At 51.4% G+C, this 22,558-nt stretch overlaps 1 protein-coding gene across 1 annotated transcript in view; it reads right to left on the bottom strand.

Moving 5' to 3' along the window:
* CTIF (cap binding complex dependent translation initiation factor) overlaps window positions 1–18,281 on the bottom strand; it is a 260,791-nt gene extending 242,510 nt beyond the window's left edge. The window contains exon 1 of the mRNA XM_045527488.1: window positions 18,033–18,281. The gene's annotated coding sequence lies outside the window, so the exon portion shown is untranslated. The remainder of the gene's footprint in view (window positions 1–18,032) is intronic.
* Window positions 18,282–22,558: the final 4,277 nt, after the last annotated feature.

Below are 22,558 nucleotides of genomic sequence, written 5' to 3'. Positions count from 1 at the left end.
CCCAGGACTTGTGGCATCCACCTGTACCCCACCCACCTTTATCCCAACAGGACCTCCATCCACAGCATTATTTTAGACCAGAGGTCAGCAAATTTTTTCTGCAAAAGGCCAGAAAGTAAACATTTTAGGTGTTGTGGGGCATACGATCTCTGTTGCATGTAGCCAAAAACAACCGTAGACACACATAAAGGCATGACTGTGTTCCAATAAAACTCCAATTAGAAAAACAGGCACCGGCCTGAATTTGGTCTGAAGGTTGTAGATTGCCAACCCATGGACTAGACCAAATTCCCTATTTTACAGACGAGAACAGAGCAGGGAAGTTATCTGACACTGCTAAAAGCCAGGTCTCTGCCTTCCTAGGCCAGGGCATTTTCTAGAATCAAGTATCCCAGGAAGGGAAAGAGAAGTAGCAAACAGTTCGTTCAGAGCATAGATGTGCTCCCACTGTATTCTGCCAGTTAGCAAGGAAAAAATGGACTCACGGCTGAGTCCATCGCTCTCTGTCAGCAATACTCTAACAATACTCTGGGGACCCTGAAAGTGGGGCGCAGGGGTGAGATGCCTCCTGATCCATCCAGCCCCCCAGCAGCCAGCACAGGGTTTTGCCACAGCAGAGTGTCTCTGAGAAGGCTGTTGACTGTGGATGGCCTTGCCGGGAAAGACTGCCATCCTACAAGGTCAAGGGCCTGCACTTCCATATTTCAGCAAATTCTGAGAGTGACTGATTACCCAGGACAAGGGAGAGCCACTTTTTAAAGACTTAGGATATAAAGGAGGCTTCATACAAAACTATAGCTGCGTTCAAATGATACAATAAAGTTTCTATAAACACTTCTTTTTTCACCTCTCCGCAAAAGACTGCAAGACGAAGATGAATCTAAACCTCAGCGAAGATCTGTGAGAAGGAAGGATATTCCCTTTGTTGTGGTTAAAACATAACCTCCAAATTCTTTGACACTCCTCCCATCAAGAAGTAGGGGCTACGTCCTGTCCTCTCGAATCTGGACTCTGTGAATGTTTGGCCAATAGTACATGGAAGTGACACTCAGCTAATTTTGGGGCCAGGCTTTAAGAAATCAGCAGCCTCTCCTTCCGTTTCTTGAGACATTTACTTTTGGAAGCCAGTCACCATGCTTTGAGGAAGCCCAAGCAGCCCTGTGGAGAAACCCACCTGGAGATGAACCAATATCCAGCACAACTTGCCGGCCACAGGAGAACACCGTTTTGCAAGTGGATCTTCCAGCTCTGGTTGTGCCACCCCAGCTGATGCCATGTGGAACAGACACAAGTGGTACCTCTTGAGTTCTCCCCAAACTGCGGCTCATAAGCAGAATTAGGGATTATTATTGCTTAAGCCACTAAGTTTTGGGTTTGTTATACAGCCAACAGTACCTAGAATACCTATAATTAGGCTCTTAAATGCCAGTCATTTGCTCAGGCCACCAAGCCATCTGCCTCCACAGGTAACATTAGAAAATATGCTTTTGCTTATTGGGATTGGAGGAGGGGTGCTACAGGCCCCATATTTAACATTCTGTTATATTAATAAAGGAGCTAAGATATTTTGGGGGGAAATAAAATAATTAGAAAGAGAAAGTAAGACTCAGGAGGGTCTGAACATAGGGCCAATTTTTTTATTAAAAAAAAAAGAGTTTTGGCTGGGCGCAGTGGCTCACGCCTATAATCCTAGCACTCTGGGAGGCCGAGGCGGGTGGATTGCTCGAGGTCAGGAGTTTGAGACCAGCCTGAGCAAGAGTGAGACCCCGTCTCTACCAAAAATAGAAAGAAATGATTTGGACAGCTAAAAATCTATATAGAAAAAATTAGCTGGGCATGGTGGTGCATGCCTGTAGTCCCAGCTACTCGGGAGGCTGAGGCAGTAGGATCACTTAAGCCCAGGAGTTTGAGGTTGCTGTGAGCTAGGCTGATGCCACGGCACTCACTCTAGCCCAGGCAACAAAGCGAGACTCTGTCTCAAAAAAAAAAAAAAAGAGTTTTGAATTTGTATGAGCACATCAACAAATTTGAGAATGAGACCACAGAGTCCCCATTTAGATAAAAGATGACAGTTGGGAGAAGTTCTAATTTCAAATATTCATCCTGATTTTTTATTTTAAAAAATATGGTCACCATCGCTCACAAAATGGAAGAGAATATTCTGGTCTAAAACTAGTGCTACAGTGGTTATCTCAACTTCAACACAACTCTTAGAGATTACCTTTATAAGAGTAGCAAACCTTTATCAGGTTTACCAGGATGGGTTTACAGGACAGGTTAGCTTCCAAATGCACCCCTTGATTAACTTTTGGATAGCGTACTTATTACTGGCTGGAGAATGGATGTCAAACAGAACACTTTGTATGGCAGCACATTTGACGCTAAATGATCATTCTGACAATGAAACATACCAACTGTCATTGTGCTGAACTTACTCAAGGCGCCAATTAAGAAGTTTCTGATGATGAAAATTCTAAACAACAAGCTGCTATTTAAGAATCGAAATTTGCAAAACAGGTGCTTTGAAACAAACTGGATACTATAGAAAAAGATTCCTACAAAAATATTTATAAAGGTTGTCTTTAGGTACTGATCACCTTTGGTGAATTCAAATTAAAATCATATGTATAAAAGTTTTATAGGAACCCACATTTGTTACATGAAAAGACGTAGCCTGGGGCTGAAATTGGACATGTATTATTCAAAACTCTACCGGTGCCAAGTGACATAAACCCAACCCAAACTAGCTTATGCAACATTACCCAAAATTCACTACCTTGGAGTTCTCTGTCCTAATTGTGTACCAGTTACAATAGTATAATATTGTTGACCTTGTATTGAGTTTTTATTAAATTCAGCCTCCTGCTCAGCAATAATGAAATCATAAGTTCCACGTACTAGTTGTATGTTTTTCTTTAATGCACATTTAGAGGAATATGTGGTTTGACAGTTTTTACAAATTCATAAGTATTCAACTGAAAATCATCCTGTAATCCACCAGTGGTATGAATGACATTCCTTAAGGCATAGAAAGGGGGCTTATTGAACATAGACTGTTACAGACTAAATTATGTCCTTTTAAAATTCACATGTTGAAGCCCTAAACCCCAATGTGACTGTACTTGGAGACGGCCTTCAAGGAGGTAATAAAGGTTAAGTGAGGTCATAAGGGTGGACCCTAATCCGATAGCACCGGTGTCCTTAGCAGAAGAACAGACACCGGACAGCTGTCTCTCTCCGGGCACACAAGCACGGAGGAAAGACCATGTGAGGGCACAGCAGGAAGGCGGCTGTCTGCAAGCCGGCAAGAGAGACCTCACCAGCAACCAAATTTGCCAGGATCTTGATCTTGAACTTTCAGCCTGCAGAACTGTGAAGAAATATTAATAAATGTCTGTTGCTGAAGCCACCCAGTCAGTGGGATCTCATTATGGCAGCCTGAGCAGACTAACACAGAGTCTGTAGCTAACTACGGTGAGTCCCTCCACCCGGCGTGGAAGTGGGCAGAGCTGCCAGGCTCCTTCTCCTCGCCGCGCCCTCAGGAAGGAAAGGACCCTTCTCCCCTGGCTCCTGTTCAAAAAATCCCAGGGAAGGTGACTCCATCCTGGACCCGGCCTTCAGCCGGCCACTCTGTGCACAGCTGGCCGTGTCAGCACGCTGGGCAAACACCCCGAGTGGGACTGCCATCATCATGGCACCTGCTGCAGCCCGGGAGGGGACGACGATGCCTGCTGGGTACAGCGGCAGTCTGGAGCTGGTTCCTGAGGGAGACATGGTTACCCCAGGGGATCCAGAAACTTCCACACGCTTCATTCTAAACAAGCAAGAGGGCACGGTTCAGAGAACCAGTCCTCAATTTGTTTTCTCACTGGCAAACGTGGTATGTGACCTTGGCCAAGTCACCTCGTTTTTTTTGCTTAAATGTCCCTGTTGGAGGAAGTGCATTAGCTCTGCCAGCTCCCTAGCCACCTCGCATGCGGTGACCGCTGGTGGCGCTGACAACAGCAAGAAATGGGGAGATAACTCGTCCTGTTGCACCCGTGGACAGCCACCCCCACCCCCGACTGCCACAGCGATGGGGTGTGCACAGTCTCTGCACCCACTGGGATTGCAGGCCTCTTCCCATCCATCCAAACGCTGGGGTCACAAGCAGATCACCGGGAACTGGGAGCTTTGAAAGTCACTCAACTGCTTTTCTCGTTCTAAAATCTATTACAGAAGCATTAAGTACACTTGGCTGTAATGAGGTAAGTAAAATCGCGAAAACCCTGTGGGGATAAACCAGGAGCCGGGCGGCTGGAGGTTTCCTGCCCTTGCTCTGATTGCCCCGCTTTCAGCGTGCATGCCAGGAACCGCAGCGTCACCCTCCGCACCCTCAGCCGCCACCCACCTGGGCCTGAGAGCAAATGGGAACAGGATGAAGCCACAGAGCAGCTGAACCTGGGCTCGCAGGGCCGGCTGCGCCTGTGGCTGGCGTCCCTCTGGCGCTGAGGAGCCTGCAGGCCCCTCGTTTGTTTACCCAGAGGAAGGAAACACATCAACATCATGTCACCAGCAACCCTTTCCCCACACGCTTCTGTGGACATAACTGAAAGCCCACGCCCTCAGAAAACCAAGAACGGACCTAGCACAAGAGGGGGATAATTTCTACCTTGTTGCAAGAATGAATTTTACAGGGAAGGGATCAATGACCAAACCACAGGTCCAACCGGCATCTCAGGCAGATCTGGAGCTGCCACCTCAGGTGTCGGCAAATGCCAAAGACAGCATCACAGGGATGCTCCCGTCTCCATGCTGCCCCAAACTGCGGACCCAAGCCCTGCATGACAGAGGAATGCACAATGGGAACCTCAGAATGAGAAAATCTAATTCTTTAGATATTATCTCATCCAAGCCCTGAGCAACCGAGGAGAAAATACCCACATGTGAAGTGACTTGCCTGAGAGCAGCCCGGTCACTAGTGGCAGATTTAAGACCAGTGACCTTTGCAGAACACCAAAAGGGGACTGCAGAGTAACCGGCCAATCCCTGTGCGTGACAGTTAAGAGACAAAACTGGGGCAAAATTGGCTCTGCCACTTCTTAGTTGTGTGACGTAGGGTAAAATACTTAACCTCTGCTATGGTCTGAACGTTTGTGTCTGCCCAGAATTCATATGCTGAAATCTAACCACCAGCGAGATAGAATTAGGAGGTGGGGCCTTTGGGGAGGTGATTAGGGCATGAGGGTGGAGCCCTCAGGAATGAGATTAGTGCCTTCATAAAGGAGGGCCCAGAGATCTCCCTCACCTCTTCTGCCACATAAGGACACAGCAAGAAGGCACCATCTATGAGAAAGCAGGCCCTCGCCAGACACTGAATCCGCCAGCACCTTGACCTTGCACTTCCCAGCTTCCAGAACCATGAGGAATAAGTTTCTGTTGTTCGTAAGCCACCCAGTCTATAGTACTTTGTTATAGCAGCCCAAACGGACTGAGACACCCTCTCTGTACCCCCATTTGCTCATCTATAAAATAGAGGCTGCAAAGGCTAATGAAGACAGCATGTGTGAAGTGCTCACCCAGCGTTTCAACGCTGTAATACTTAACAAATGTGAGGCTGTTAAAGTTATTATTGGATCGCCCAGGGTTTCAGTAGAAATACCACCTGCTCAATCCCCGAGTTTACAGACATCTCCCCACCACCCAAACATGCAGCTCTCAGGGCAGAGTCCAGATTTGGGGGCCACACAGGCCTAGATTTACAGCCTGGTGTCCCTGTGTGACCTCAGGGGAAATACTAACCTCCCTGGGGTATCTGCAAAAGAGGATGGTATCACTTACACCCGGAGCTGGAAGATTAAATACTCGGAGGTGAAGCCCTAAGCACAGAACCCAGCACACTGCATGTGTATTAGTGTCCCAGGGCCACCATAACAAAGGACCACAAACTGTGTGGTGGAAAACAACAGACATTTACGGAGGCTGGAGTTCCAAAACCAAGGTGTTGGCAGGGCTATGTGCCCTCTGAAACCCGTAGGGGAGAATCCTTCTGTATTAGATGGGAGGGCTGCCATAACTAACCACCACAGCCTAGGGGGCTTCAACAACAGAAATGTTCTTATTGTGGAGGCTGGAAATCCAAGATCAAGGTGTCAGCAGGGCTGGCTGCTTCTGAGGCCTCTCTCCTTGGCTTCCAGACGGCCACCTTCCCACTGCGCCCTCACATGGGTGCCCCCAGTCTATGTCTCATCTGTGACCTAATCTCTTAAGGACACCAGCCATACTGGATTAGGGCCCAACCTAATGGCCTCATTTTAACTTAATTATCTCTTTAAAGGCCCTATCATTAAATACAGTCACAATCTGAGGTGCTGGGGGTAGGACTGCAACATATGAATTTTGGGGGGACACAACTCAACCCATGACAGCATGGATGATTGCCTTTCTTCTTCTTTAGGGAAGGAAAATGTGGAGATCCACAAATCCTCACTCATGGCACTGTGCAGTGCCACACAGAGCTGGTTTTTTACTCCGGAGAGCTGTCCAATATGAACAAGTGCCTTTCTACAAATGTGCACTTTGCCTTAAAAATGCATTTTTTCCATGGAGCTTTGACCCCATGGCTGGCACAGCCCTGATTTTATGGGAAATGCACTGATGACTCCAACAAGAATAGGATCGCCAACGTCCTTATGATCTCACAGGAAAGATCAGGCAGTGCCCGGGAATGACGAAGAAGGAGGGAGTGATGGCAAGTGCTAAGTGCCCTAATGATGCACAGACCAATGCTGTGGGGTGGGGGTGCAGGAGAGGAGTGCAGGGAGGAGGAAGAGGAGGACAAATCGACTATCTGGGCAGGGTGTAGAGGAGCCCGTGGGGATGGATTTGCCCCTCAGGTTGAGTAGTAGGTCCCGTGGCCTGGGCTGTTTGTATGCTTGTGTATAAAGAAGATGGTGGTTTGGGGAGGAGAAGGTGGCGGCCACCACCATCTTCCCAAGGCCTGGGTTCCCCATCAACGTGGGCAAGAGAACTCATTCTGCAGGATCTAAGGTGTCCGAGCCACGGCTGGGGAGCAACTCCTCTCTCAAGCCCCCAGCTGCTTACAAAGGTGTCCACTGTCCTCCATTGTCCAGCCAGACCTCAGGCCCTCAGGCCTCTCCAGTCGTGCTGCCCAGGCCACCAGCAGCATAGGCTCCCTCTCTCTGCGTGATTCTGCCTGCAGGGTTCTCCATCTGACCCCAGAGGCAGGAAACTACAGGAGCTGCTAGGGAGAGGGGCCACGGAGCGCCCTACTGAGACCACACAGAAGGCTTCCATGGGAAACCTGGGGCTCCTGTCCTGGTATTACCTGCAGGTTAAGAAATAATCATTATTAGAAATGGCAAAACTATAGCGATACAAAGCAGACCAGTGGTTGCCAGAACCAGGCAGTGGTATTTTTTTTTAAACATCAGTTATACTGAGGTATAAAAAATATTTCAATAAAGCTGACCCCTCCTCCAAATAAATAAATAATACCATGTTGAAACTTGGTGAAGCAAATGTTAATTATTGCTTATCCAACAATTATTTCTCTCCCCACTTCCTTGCAAACAGATGTCACCCCCTGCTATATATGAGGCGGAAAATACCAGAGACTTGCTTTCTCATCCTCTACTGAGTATGGGTATGGACATGTTTCTCTTCAATGGAACTCAGTGGAAATTCCAGCAGCGGAATTCTGGGAAAGGTTTCCCTCCCTGACAAATTAAGATGGACAAGGAGAAACCCACCTTCCTGCCTGCCTTTGGATACAGTTGCATGAGAATGTGATGCCTGGAGCAGTGGCAGCCATGCTATGAGCATGAGGGGACAAACGTGAGAACAAAGGCCAATATGCTGAAGATAGCAGCCCAGATGGTTAGAACGAGTCCGTGAAATTATCACTGACCCACTGAATTAACCAACTCCAGAACTCCTACCTTTAGACTTCTGGCTATGTGAATTGAAACACCTTGTTTATAAAGCCACTGTGAGTCTCCTATTCTTTTACCTGTAGCCAATAACATCCTACAAGTCAGATGGTTTTCATCTCTACATATTTCTACCCCCAACCCCCAAACTGAGATCACAGTGAGATACAAGATACAAGATAGAAACTTACGGCTCTAAGCTGAGCCCCACCTGAATTCTGAGTCCACAGTCCCCAAAGATAATGCTGTCCCCACAGCCCTTAAGCAAAGTGGGGAAAGAGATGCCCATTTCTCTTGTGTGTGAGCATTTCCCCTGTCACCCCTCTGTGCACCCTGCAGGATTAGTGACTGATAATAGTGTCAGGAGTGAACCACATGCATACACCATCCCTGGCCGGTGCATCCATAAGCCCCCATTTGCCCAGGACAATCTCAGTGTTCACAAGTGTCCCCGAATGATTATGCATCTGAACAAAAATTTAGTCACCCCACTTCTGGCTGCCTCAGCATCCTTTGTGCTCCCCTGACCCAGTGCTCACCATACTACACTAACATAAGGCTGTTCTGTCCTCCCCCTGGAGACGGGAAGGCGAGAGGCAGGGACCCTGCCAGGTTCACACCAATTCAGCTCGCCTGGTTCACAGAGCCTGACCCACAGCAGATGCCTGACACAAGCTGCTAAACTGAACCAAATGTTGACAGGCTAAGAGCCTTACGCTAAAAGGATGAAGACAAACCAATAGAATGTGGGCGTAAGAAACAATTTTTAGAGGGAGAAGGGAACTTTCCCAGAATCCCTGACCTTCACTCCTGGCCCCGTTGGCACAGGGTCCTGCCGAAAAGTGGCAGAGCATATCCAGGCATCCAGCTGTCTGATGCAACCTCGCTGCAAAGGCAACTCGTGCTCTGCATCACCTGACGTGGCACGTGGTGAATGTACGACCCACACAGATGCCAGCCACCCTGTGGATGTGGGGAGATGGAAGGGCAGAACACCTTGTTGCTTCCTGAGAGTGCCTAGGGCAGTGCAGACAGACACCAAGGGACAGATAAACCATATGCTCCAAAAAACACTTTGTCAACACCATCCTGTTTGGTGACACACCAAGATATGAATTCTCTAAGCAGGTCGCTTTCTTGATCTCATGGTTCAAACTCGTAAGTATTTCAGCAAATGTCCCAAGAGTATGGCAAAGGCCTGTGGGTTCCTGGCTAGAGGTGAGATCAGGACATTGCCTATCCCAAGGGAAGGCCCTATAAGGAAACAGCATGGGGAATGTGTCAGCTCCACCCACTTGGGATGGAACCACACACATTCCTTCTGAATAACTTCAGGGCTCAATCCTCACAACCACGGCTCTGCCTCTCTGTCCCTGTCTCCGTCACAGGAGCTACTTTCATTTAGTAAGGCATACAGACAGTGCCTAGCACTGTGCCTGGCATGCAGCAGGCATGCAATAAACGTCAGCTCCCTGCGTTCGATTCACGAGTCACTTACTTAGAAGCTAAGACGTATTCTGGGCATTGGAGGAAGGAACTTGCAGCGTGTGCTGTGGCTTCTTTCATGATCATCTGAAAAGCACTGAGCCAAAGCTTCTCAAAACCTCCCCGTCACAGACTGCGCCTATGCAGCCAGCTCAGCTAACCTCGCATCTACTTTCAAAAGCTCCCTCTGTGCTAAGAAAGTGAGGACAGACGTTGGCTGGATTCTCTCTGAATCTGAGCTCGACACATTGAGGCCCTTCTAGCAAAAGCACGCGAGATGGTGAAGGGTCTTGAAACCATCTCTCAGGACAGCTGCAGGGGCGATGGGTGGAAGTGGCTGGCAACTGGCAAAGCCTCGACACCAGACCTTTGCAGCTCCCACGGCCTTCTCGTAAGGGAAGAAGCTGCTTCACAGCCAGTGACCGCCCAGCCAGAGGAAGCATCCGATGCCCACGCCAGGTGGAGGGTTGACTAGTTGACCTCTGAGCTGTCTCCCAAGTTTGAAACTGTAGGAACTGAAGGCTTTGGGCAAGGGGACAACAACGTGGCACGTGGTCTAGAGGATCAGTAGCTGCTGGAGTCTGCACAGGACAGCCTCGCGGGGACCCTGGGAAGAAGCCTCATTTGTAAGAACCTGACCTGAGTACATGGCAGGGAAGGTGAACGTTCTGGGCTTCCCAGACAGGCTCATCTGCAGGTTTTTGCGAAGAGACAGAAGCCCCAGGGCAGGAACTGTCCTTTTCCACTGCTGGCTGTGCTGCTGTCTCTAAGACTTTTTCAAAAAGCTCCCACCAAGGGCGCTTTCTCTTCCCTCTCCTCGCTTACTCATTTACCCTGCCCTGGTCGTGATGCATCTCTCTGGCAAAGACACCCAGAATCTTCCCAGGCCCCTAAAGACCTAGAGCCCACAGTTGGAGGACCCTGGCCCCCAAGACTTCATGTGCTAATTTCTCTTCTGGGGGTCTCCAGGACCACATGTCTAGTGGACATCCAAAGCCATAACAGGCTTGAGGTCTTGAATTTCCAGGGACCTCACATTCAAGTCAAGACATCCCCACCCACCAATGCCACTGGGCTGGCATCTCGTCCATCCTTCCTCCAAGCAAACCTTTGCTGATCCCGGTTAAGGCAGGGATCTCAATTCCAACTCCTGGTCTCATCTCTAGTTCTAGAGGGGACATTGTCAGGACTCAACCCCTTGGGTGTTGAGACCAGTAACCACCCCTCAATTCCTCTCCCACCGGCCAGGCCCCACCGAGCATCAGCTCAGCTTACCCTCTGCGCTGGGTTTTGAGATCCCTGGGGATTTCCCTTACATTGTACGAGCTTAGCTCTTCTTTGAAAGCATGCTAGTTACAGCTTAGACAGCATTTCTAGGTACTTTGTCGTTGGAAGGTTTTCAAGACTTTTACTCCACCGTGGTACTAAAAGTATTCTAAATCAGTGTTGGGAGGCCCCCTTTGGACTTGTTCGTGGAAACCTTCCCTGGCTGACCTCCCACCCCAGACAACTAACTCTGTGCATCCCTGCAGACCCACAAACGTAGACTGAACACTTACTACGTGCCAGGCACTACCGTCAGTCCAGAGGATTCTAACAGGAAAAGACTGGACCTCTGCCTGAAACACATCAGCTCTATAAAAAGCAGCAGAACTCAGGTATCTGAAGCATGCTATTGATATTTAATTTGCATTCTACTCTTTCCCCATATGTTATAGCTTTTTAGTGGGTTCATGTGTTCACATCGTGTCTCCCCAAGTAGACTGCCTGCTCCTGGAAGCCGGATCCTGGTCTTCCTGCCCAGTAGTCACACCTCAAGGCTCTACAGGGCTCTGCTCACTGTAGATGTTAAAAAACGAAATGTCTCTCTCCTAACTCACTCTAATGTTTCCAGCTGAAGCTCGCTCTTGGCTGTCGCTGGATTCTGCCAGCTGGGCCTCCAGCATGACACAGCATCCCCGCCTGGCTTCCCTGACGACAGCACCCGGCATGACAAAGGATTTTCTGACAATGGGAGGAAGAGGTCTGCTCTCATTGTCTGTAGCAGCCACCACAGTCACGCTTAGCACTCCCAGAACCACAGCTCGGCCCACACTTATGCAGGCTCTACCTTACACGTTGTATTGTCTGTAAGACAGCCCCATCCAACTATGCTGCCAGCAACTCAAATGCAATGCCTGCAGCACTGAATTCGCCAGTTTTCCTTCCCATCCCAACTACAGCAGTCCCGCTCCACACCCAGGTAATGGGCTGCCAACCACCCGGTCAGTGAGGGCGGAAACCTGGGAGTCACTGGGACTCCTCCCTTGTCACCAAGTCTAATCAATCACTGCAGACTTTACTCCCAAATATTTTTAATATATGACCTTCAGTCCTGCCTTAGATGCACAGCCCTGGTTCCAGGCCTCACCTCCTGCGACCTGGATACCATATGGAAACCGTTACTGCTCCCCGGCACGTTCCCTTCTGACCCATGGCTGCACACCTCGCCTCTGCTTAAAGCCCTTCCTCCGTGCCTCACCTGCAAGGCTGAAAGCTAAGGTCTGAAGCACTGTCTGCCTTTCCTCGCTTGCATTTGACCTCACCGCTTGTGGTTCCTTCCTACACCCGGGCGGCCTCATCCCTCCACACCCGTGTGTACACCATTCCTGCTCCCTGAATGCCCATCTCCTGCCTAGTTCCTTTTCATCCATTAAGATGCAGCCCCCTAGCTGTTTCCTTTAGGAAGCCCCCTCCCTGATCCCTGCGGCCAGAACAGGTGCCTCTAGTCCAGCTGCTGTAAGGCCCTGAGGCTCCTCTCCCCCTGCGCTCCCCACTCCACCGTGAACAGAGAGCAGGTAAGTGCCTGCCTCTCCCACTAGACAGTGGGCTCCTTGAAGACAGGGGGCTGTACCTGTCCCCTCCTGTGGCCCCAGGGCCTAGTGCAGAGCCAGGAATAGAAACAGAGCCCAGCGACTTCTGAGAAGCTCCCACTGACCTCAGGATGTTCAAGCAAACCTCTCAGGTCTGCTCCACCCCCACCCCAAGCACACAGTCTCCCCTTAACCACTTTTGAGCCACTGCCCCAGCCTAAAACCTCCTCCACCACCACCCCGTACCCACTACCAAATTCACCTCTTCCATGAAATCATCCCAAACTGGCCTCATGCTACATACTGTTGCTATGGTAACTGTCCCTCATACTTTATGCACCCCACCCCCTGGGTAAGTTAGCATTTGGGTCTGGCTCCGGGGCTGAATATGAGTCAACGGTAGACATAAAGAAGCTCTAAAAAGTTCAAGACCGTCCACTCACAAAACCATACTGATGATGTCAGACGGTAAGCCCCCCTGGACCCTGGGCACTGGATGTCAAGTCTAAAGTCAGAGTTCAGACCCCTGTTCTACTTACTAGTTAGTGACTTGGGCATGTCGCTAACCACAGAGGTTCAGCTTCTTCATCTGCAAAATGGGGATAATGATAACAGCCTGTTGTAAAAGGCAGATGGAGTAATTAATTTGTGTGAAATACTTTGCAAATTGTAAAGCCAAAGCAAGTGCTGGGCATTCTAATAGTTCCCAGTTGCAATCAATCTACTGTCCTCCTTCCCACCAGGACTTTTGTCCTTACTTGAGTCAGCTGAGAATCAAATGGAATCTGAGGATCCTCTTTCTAGAAAAATGCACATACATATCAGCTTTGCAGACACTTCCAGGAGGTTCCTGAGGACCCTGCCACAGGGACAAAAGGCCACAGACCAAACTGAAGAGCACTGGAAGACCCCAAGCCCATCATCTCTCCCAAACACATGCCTTCATTTGTTCCTGGATGCCAAAGGAGAAAATGAAGCAGGAAAGGCCAGTCTTGGAGAAAAGCAAAACCAAAACTGAAAAATTACTCCAGAGCCTTTGCCGATACCAGAGGAAGGGAAAGAAGATGGAAAGTTCTCACTCTTTGGGAAGTAAGGATGCAACATTTTTTCAGAAAGCATCATATAGTGTAGAGAAAGAAGATCGGATGAGATCTCAAATTCCAGAATTTCTTGTCCCACTCTGCCAAGGGCTCACTGTGACCTTGGGCAAGTCATTCCACTTCTCTGGGCCTTAAGTCTTCACATGGAGATCAGATCATCTGAAAGGTCCTCCCCAGCTCTGGGTGCCTAGGATCCAAGGATGTGTCTGTTCTCCTGTTCTAAACCACAGCTCTGGCCTGGGTTGAATTCAGAAATCGGAGGCAGATGCTGATAGTTGGCATGGAGGTAATGCAGGGGGAAGGCCACCATTACCACGGTTCTAAATTAAACTGAGTGCAGGGGGAGGGAGGAGGGCAGAAGAAAACCCAAGCCTGCAAGTAAGCAGCTGGGCTCAGGGCACCCATGAGTCAGCAGTGGGGGCCCAGAGGTAGGGGATCCCTCACCCCACCCCCACCCCCGACATCAAAAAATGGCTTCCACCTTATCAGGTAAATTATGCAAAAACGCCATCATGTTTGGAGAATTCTCAAAAACTGTAATTTGCCTGTGTGTCTGTATCTCCTGTTATTTATCTGGGCTCGGAATTCTCTCTCCATCCTCACCACCCATCTCCTACTTCCTCCTTCATGATCTGAACTGCAAACAACATAACCTTAAAACAAGGGCAACAGAGTCCAAAACTGAAATGAAATTCGAGGGCAATTTCAGGGCCCGCAGAGTAAGTTTGAGAATAGATAAAAAGCGGACCCATATTAAAACATCTACACAGATCTGTAAGACAGAAACCCCTATACCCAGGCGGGGCCTGAGCAAGACCTTGCCCAAAGCCACAGCCTCACTGAAACACAGCACGTCAGAGCTGGGGTGGGACCTCAGAGAACACCTCAGCTCCTGATGCTGAGCAGAACCTGTTGGTTGGCTTCAGGGTAATTATTTCCCACCAGCTGCCTAACTTCTACAGGACAGAGCTCTGGGCCCTCCTGGAAGGTTCCAAACAGCCTGAATGAAGTTCAAGGTAACAAGGGATATAAAGATCTTCCCCCCACCACCTTGCTTCCTTCTGCATTTGCTCTAGGAGAGGAACTGGCATTATGGGCCCCTTGCAACCAACATGTGAAATTGACTAGGTTCCAGGGTGAGTGCTTTAAAATATTTACGATTTGTTTCCTCCTCTGTTATTGCATTGTAACTAACTGTTTTTGCTGTACTATCTTTGTGTGCCCAAAACACAGTAGAGGGAGTATCTAGTCTAAGGTAGGTGCTTGATAAACATTTGCTGGACTTAATTTAACATTTGTTAAATTTTCTTTATATACATTTCTAGATACACAAACATGTAGGTGCCCAGTACATATTTGTGAATCAATGGTTAATTAGCTGATTAGCTGGGCAAACTTAACCCTCCAGGCAATGCCTGAGAACCTTCAAGTACATAAACACTGAGAAATACAGACTGTTTGCTCTTTTCTGGGCTTCCTCATCCCTGGAGAAGGAGGAGGACAGAGAGTATATAACATGGATGGTTTCTCAGGGGTCCACATTTTCAATCCAATGGCTTTGAAACCAGTAACTAAAGAACAAACCTTGGATTCAGTAAGGACTCCAGGAACACACCCATTCGAACACAGGCACGTGCTGCCTGAACAGGTATACCATACAAATGTACCACGTGCAGGCACAATTCTGGTATACACCAGATGTATCACAGCTGATATCTATTCACCAAGAGCAAATTATTAAATAGGTGATAATTAGACTCATGCAGACTTCTGTTCTTTAGTGGCTATTCTCATCAGGAACTGTTAGCAAACTAAAAGTGTTTTGAAAAAGAATAAGCACCAGCAGAACTTACCCCCTTTCTTGGGTTCAGTACTGCTGAGGTGTCAAGAATCCATTCTCAAAAAAAGTGGCCACTATTTAAATAAACAGCCATGGGCTGAGAAGAGAAAGGAATGAGAAGAGAAAGGAATCTCAGAGGAGGAATGTAGCCCTTCCCTTACTGAGAGGGCGTAGGCAAGTCACATCACTTCTTGGCCCTCAGTGTGCTCATCTGTAAAATGGGGTTAATACTCTCCTTCCTGCCTCACTGACCCCCTTAATAAGTGCTATAATACTTGAAAAACAAACCTGCCCTGTAAGGTCATACAAACGTATTATTATTCTAGCAATCTGTTAATCACCGATGACACTGTACCCCAGAATGTGTTACAAAATTACTGCCTCTGAGCATACATTATCCAGGACAGATACTTGACACACAGGTGAGACGATCTGTGTGTAAACCGAGTCCTGTTTCCAACACTCCCTCAGAGGGAGTTTCCTCGGGCCACCTGAGCGCGTCCTGGCCATCTTCTAGCGTCTGCTCGGTGCAGGCTGTTCCCGTGTCGTTGGGTTTTCTTGAAAGCCAGGCAATTTCCTCGCGCGGCCGGAGCCAGCCCGGAGCCGGATTCCTGAGGTTTTCGGCCCAGACCCCGCTCGGGGCAGGAGGGGCTGGGCCGGACAGCAGGGCGGCCCCTCCCGCGCTCTGGGCGGCTCCTTCCTCTCCCTCCAGCCCTGGCGGCCGCGGCCCTCGCGCTGTGTCACTTTCGCCGCCGCCGCGCCGGCAGCTCCGGCCGCTTCCTCCCCTGCCGCGCCGGCCCGAGGCCCGGAGACCATCCCCGGCCACGGAGACAGAGCGCCGGGCGGGCGGGCGGCCCGGCTTCGGGCGGCGGCCAGGGCGGCAGCGGCGGGCTGGGCCTGGACGGGGGCAGCCAGGCCGCCTGCGGCTCCCACGGTCCCCAGACCGAAGAACTGGGGGCTGAGGGGCCGCCGGGCGCGCTCGTCTCCGCAGGTCTGGGGAGGCGGCGGCGCGCGCGGGCACGCACACCCACGGAGCACCTCGCCGGGCAAGGGTCAGCCCCGGCGTGTCCGGGGGGCGGCGACACGCGCGCGCCCGCGGCTCCTCCCCGCCCAGGCAGACCAGCCCCCGGGGCCGCCGGGCGGGCGGGTGGCCGGGTCAGGGGCCGTCCGGGACGCGGAGGGAGGGGCTGCGTGACTCCCGCCGCACGGCGGGTCCGGGACTCCGCACAGATGACAAGCACGAGCAAGCCCAGGGTCTCCCCCGCCCATAGCCGCAGTACCCCCTCTCCCAGTAGCCCGGACGCGCGCGCGGGAACACACGACCCCAACTAGAACGGCGAGGGAGCCGGCGGGACCGGTCCTGCAGGGTATCGGGGCCCACGGGCGTCCCCACTATGCCGCGGTCCGCGGTCCCCGCCCCCCACACACGCCAGAGCGGTGTGTACACACATACAGCGGGGCGGGGGAGGCGACGCCTCACTCCTCGGGGTGGGGACGCACACAACGCCACCAGCCATCCCTCCCCTCTACGCGCCGAATGCCCCTCCCAGCTCGCAGCCCCCCCTCCCCAGCCCCAACCCTGAAACTCCGCGGAACCAAACAGAGCCAACGCCGCCCAGATGAGGGGCTCGGATCCCCGATTGTCTTCTAACATCAATGGAGAAATACCCGGCTCAGACGCGCGGTCCCTGGGACGCCTCCTCCGGTTGCTTGCAGGCACCAGCACGCGGTCCTCGGAGGCCCCAGACCTCCGCCGCAGCCCGAGCCCCCGCAGCCCGCCGACCCTCCCCCACGACCGGCGCCCGGGACAGTCACCTGCTCGTCTTCCTGACGAACTCTAGCCGGAGCCCACCCCACGGCCGCTCGGGTCACTCGCCGCCGAGAGCTGGCTTTTCAGAGCCTGTCAACTTAACCCCTGCTCCGCCGGGCGGATCTATTCCCCAGGCCCGATTACACCGCGGTGACGAGAATAATCAAAAAGACAACAAAATCACAAGCGTGGGGAATGGCCAAAGCTGAGACCGCAGTGGGTCCACCAATTGGTTTCTTCCCCTGCTCCCATCCCCCGCGCCCCCCGCTGCCCGCGGGCTCAGCGGGGACGGAGGGAGGGGGCTGCACCCTGTCTAGACGACAGCCATCCACAGACATCCCCGAGCCCGCGGGGACGGGTGCAGACACACACACGCGCGCGCTCGCTGCCACAGACACAATCAGTCAGCAGGGGAAGGAGGGGCGGCGTGGACACACACTCTCCGGGTCCCTCGGGCAGCCCGGAGTGCGGCAGCCCCCGGCCCCGAGACGCGCTCCCTACCTCGGCGGAGCGCAGTCAGAACAGCTGCAAGTTTGGCTGGTACTAAACCAACTGCTCGATGCAGCAAATGCGGGCTTCAAAACAAAAGGGACAGGAATCACGCTCGCTCGCTTCCTCCCCCCGGGTCGGAACCCGGCACATGACAGCCGCTACACCGCGCAGCTCCAGCGCGAGCTGGGATCCTGCCGTGCGCCCCCCAAGAACCCCCCTGGGCGCCAGGGCTCCAGGGCCACGGCTCCCCACGGAGCGCAGAACGCGGCAGGGAATGGGACAAACCCAGGGAGGGGGCGAGATTGTGGAGTGCGGTCCCCCACGGGGGGGGAGGGGGCGGTGGATGGGTGCGGACACCCCGCTGGCAGAGGCGCAGGGAGGGGGAAGGGGGTAATTGTTTGGGGCGGTTTTCCCGGATTTATCTATAAGCACGCGCACGTCACGCAGCCCTCCTCCCGAGTCCTCGGATCGATCGGCAAGCTGCGATGACTAAAAGAGGAGGACGGACGAGGGGATGCTCACCTCGGGGTTCCTCTGGCCGCTGCGCGGAGCCCCAGTCAGGGGTGGGGGAAGGGGGCAGGGAAGGGGAAGGGAGGGACGAGGCTCCGGATTGCCGACTCCTGCCTCGAGTTCGGCGCGTCCCAGCTGCGGAGGGGACCCGGCGCCCGGGCGCAAAGACCCAGCCGAGAGGGGAGGGAGGGAGGGAAGGGAAAGAGGGAGGGAGGGGCGGGTAGGGGGGAGGGAGTAAAGGAAGGAAAAAAAATGTTCGCTGATCTGACACCGGGAAAGAGAATGTAGGAGAGTGACGTCCAGGCCCCGCCCTCCCCTCCGGCCACGTGCAAAGACTTGAAAGGAAAGAGGGAGGCGGGAGGCCTGCTGGGTAATGTAGTTCGCCTTTCTTCCCCAGAATGGCGGGCCCTGGAGAGCGGGGTGGCCCGGGGACGCTGGGGTTGTCGCCTGAGCAGCCGAGACAGGCCAGTCCAGCGATGCCGAAACTCCCCGCCACGACTCCACGGTGCTGGCGCAGCCCGGGGTGGGGACCTCTGCGGCGGGAGAACTGGGGGCTTAGGCGCAGTCCGAACTAACGGAAAACGTTTGGTTTTAGAGTCAGAAAGGCTGTAAGGATGAGGGCTTCCTTGCTTAAAGTGCAAAATCCGTCCTAATGACAGATAAAAGGGAGCTTTGTGTATGCACTGGGGGGGCCCAAGTGGCGTAATTAATGCTACATTAAATGCCATGCTCGCTTATTGAGATGCATATGTTATAATTAACATTTGAGCATCTCTGTGGCAGGGGCGGGATGTTGTAATTAGATATGCACTTTGCAACCAATTAATTTTCCTTTGGCCAAGCTAAGGGCTGGGACACAGTAGCTGGGAGAATTCAATGCAGTGGATAATTCAGTAATCACTTAACCAGATCACCAGTGTTTTGGTCAAAACCGAACTTGGCACAGAGAGGCCTTCAGGAGAAATACTGTGTAAAATACTGTATGTCCCACCAAGCAAGGGGGTTCGAAACTTATTGTAGGAACTGTATGACACCGTATAACTGCTGTAGAAATCCATTTATTAATTCATACAACATTTCATAAGCCCTTTCCACAGATCAGGCACGTCTGGGAATGCTAAGACAGGTTAAGACCCTCAGTCTAGTAAAGGGACCACAGTCAATGAACTTAACATAGGGATGAGCCCAAAATGCTATGGACCACACCCCTACCCCACCTCCCCTGCACCCCAACAAGGAGCAGCCAAACAGGATGGAGGGTAGATGGGAGTGAGAGAGGGTCAGGAAGGCTTCCTGGAGGAAGTGGTAATTGAGCAAGGAATTTCTAAGATTTTTAATAAAGGCAAAGGAATGGGTAGGTGTCTCATTAAGCCTATAGGGTACAAAGTCTCCAGATGAGAGAGAAGAAAGCTAATTTGAAAGTTTCTAGCAATTTGGCAGGGCAGAAGGGGACAGATTGGGGGTGGAGGAGCAGCAAAGGAAAGGGGGGGTGGCTGGAGTGTGAGTCTAGAGGGCAGATGGAGCCTGGGATGGTTTCCCAGAAGAGGTGGGGCTGACTGTGGGTGGGCCTTGAAGGATGGATGGAATTTTGTTTTGGGTAGAGAGCTCGTCTTGGAGGCTTGAGATGCAGCATGGGCCAAGTCTTAGGAGGAAAGCAAAGCAGCATATACATTCCCATCCTGTAGAGCAACTCGTCTGATTCTTGTGTCATCCCCTCCCTTCTAGAGTGAGGTGCAGGCCCAGAGACTAAGCAACTCATCCACAGTCGTGGATTGGTAAGAGGCAGAATGGGTACCAGCAGCCAGTTTGTCTGGGCGCCACCCCTGAAAGGAACATGTTTGAGCACACCTGACTCTTCCCACTGGTTTGTCCCTCTTAGCATTTATGCCTCATTGGCTCAGCCGTGAGTTATTTTTGTGCTTTAACATCTGGACAATTTCTTGGGTTTCCAAAATATTAAATAATAGTACTGGAGTCTATCCATCCAGCAAATTCTCATTTACTTACCTTATTGCCAGTGTTGGATTTGCACATTATGTGACGGGCACGCCACCTGTGAAGGAAACAAGAGTAGAATTGTCTAGTTCTTGGCTTTGCTTTTGCTTTAAATGACACCCTCACAGGTGGGGAGAGGCTGAGCAAGGTGCAGAATGGAAACATCCATGGAGAGCACACACCTCTGTTTGGGGCATCTGCCCGGCGTGGGAGAGCAGTGGGGACAACAGGCTCCAGAGTCAGCCTGAACCCTGAGTTTGAATCCCAGGCATGATACTTCCTGACTCTGCGACCTTGGGCAGCTTACTTAACCTCCAAATGGATGACCTTGGGTGAGCTTTTCTCGGCCTTGTGAGAACCAGTGTTGATAAGGTATTTAAACTGGCTGTGTTGTATGGAAAGTGCTCAACTTTGATTCCCTTCCTTGTCCCAGGTCTTTCTGGCTCATGAGAATAATCCTGGCGTTTTGCTCTCTGCAGACTCACACCAGTAGAGCTGGTGGTGCAGGACTGATTCTTGAGGGTGATTCATCTTAATGTGTGAAATAAGTTAGGCTTGTCTTCAACAAGCCTTGGCCCAGGTCTAGTCTTCACCCCTACTGGCCTCATTCTCTTAACCCTCATCAGCTGGCAGTGTTTATGCCCTCCGCCTCCCTACCCTGCTGCCCAAGGACCCCCACCCTGACGACACTGCCTTCTCTGGGCAGTGCCCTAGGCCCCACATTGCTGCTCCCTGCCCATCGAAACTTCCCTCCTGATTTCCATATCCTCACAGCCTGGCTCTCTGCTTTACCTGCATTCTAATAAATCTTCATTAATATATCAGATATTCTTGTTATTCTCTCCTCCAACCCTGACATTTTGTCTTCTTATTGAGAGCTCTCTGGAGTGGCCTCTAGTGATGGGCATTGCAGGCTGGAATTTCGGGGGGGAAGGCTCTGTGGATCTCCCAGACCAAACCTCCCCAGGGAGGGAGGCCCGGGGCGTACCTGGTGCCTCATCCGCCCTGCCCTCTCTGCTCTGTGACTGACCATATGCCCGACCTTCAGGCTTAGGTCAGAAGAGCTGCTGGGTACGGATGGAGTTCATGAACTGGAGATTCTTGGGGGAAATGACACTGACATTGGTTCAATTGTGGCAGATTTTGAGTGGCCAGGAGTTGCCTCTGTCTGATTTGTTAGCACATAGCCTAGAAATGAAAAGTCAGAGTGTTTCTCTTTGTTGTAAGCAGTTGCTTCTCCTCATCCCCACTTGGTTAAGACACTGGCAAAAAGTAATGTTTCTCCTTTCCTCCCACGCCTTCTCTCCACCCAGCCCCCATAGCCTTTCCAGGGAGGTGACCCCTGTCAGTCCACACATTTATTGAAGGCCTGGCGGGAGCCTGCCAGAGTGCTGGGGCAGAGAAGCCACCTGCCTTCAGGGGCTGAGACCGGGCCGACACGCAGAAGATGGCAGGAAAATGAATGAAGTGCCCACTTTGTGAGGGTGATGTTGAATAAACTAAGAGATCTTAGGTGGCCGGATGCAGTGGCTCATGCCTGTAATCCTAGCACTCTGGGAGGCCAAGGCGGGAGGATCACTTGAGGTCAGGAGTTCGAGACCAGCCTGAGCAAGAGTGAGACTCCATCTTTACTAAAAATAGAAAGAAATTATCTGGCCAACTAAAATATATATAGAAAAAATTAGCCGGGCATGGTGGTGCATGCCTATAGTCCAGCTACTTGGGAGGCTGAGACAGGAGAATTGCTTGAGCCCAGGAGTTTAAGGTTGCTGTGAGCTAGGCTGACACTGTGTCACTTTAGCCCAGGTGACAGAGCGAGACTCAGTCTTGAAAAAAAAAAGCGATTCTAGGAGGCTGCAATGGTCAGAGAAGGCTTCTGGGAGGAAGGTGGCGCTACATCCACTTGTAACTTCCCACTGGGAGGAGGCCAGTGGTGGCCCAACCCCCTGTGTTGTAGTACTGCCCTGGGAGGCATTGCAGAAGTTGTGACCTTCAGCAGAAGCTAGAAAGTGGCTTCATCGTGCAGTTTGGTGTCCACTGACTCCGCAGAATGAAGTTGCCAGTCTAGTGTCTACACTCTGTGACTGTGGTGTTGTCCTGGAGAGATAAAGGCTTGCTAGAACAAGGTTAAATTTCACCTGTGGCTCTTCTCAGCTTCCACTACACAGCCCCAAAGACCAACGCCTGAAAAGCAGGTGCAAAGTGATCCCCTGAGGTTGAAGTTGGTGATGGAGGAAGGGACATGGAGAGAGAATAATGAGCTTGAGAAATAAAGCTATGGATATTTATTGGTTGCATGCTATGCATGAGTCATGGCCGGGCACCATGAGGAAGAAGCATGTGAAAGGAGGTTTCAGGTCCCACCTGATGCTGTCCTACTGTGTGACATTTTCTCTCTCTGGGCCTCAGTTTCCACACCTGTAAAATAAGAGGGTTAGACTCTATGATCTCCAAGATTATCTTCAAATCTGAAGCTCTCCCTTAAAAAACTGTACAGTCTGACCAGTAAAAGAAACTGTAAGGTTAAGTAGCCAAAAGGATGA

Source organism: Lemur catta, chromosome 16, assembly GCF_020740605.2.
Source record: "Lemur catta isolate mLemCat1 chromosome 16, mLemCat1.pri, whole genome shotgun sequence".
Lineage (NCBI taxonomy): Eukaryota > Metazoa > Chordata > Mammalia > Primates > Lemuridae > Lemur > Lemur catta.
Note: the sequence above shows the minus strand (reverse complement) of the source record. Positions and strands in the feature narration are given on the sequence as shown.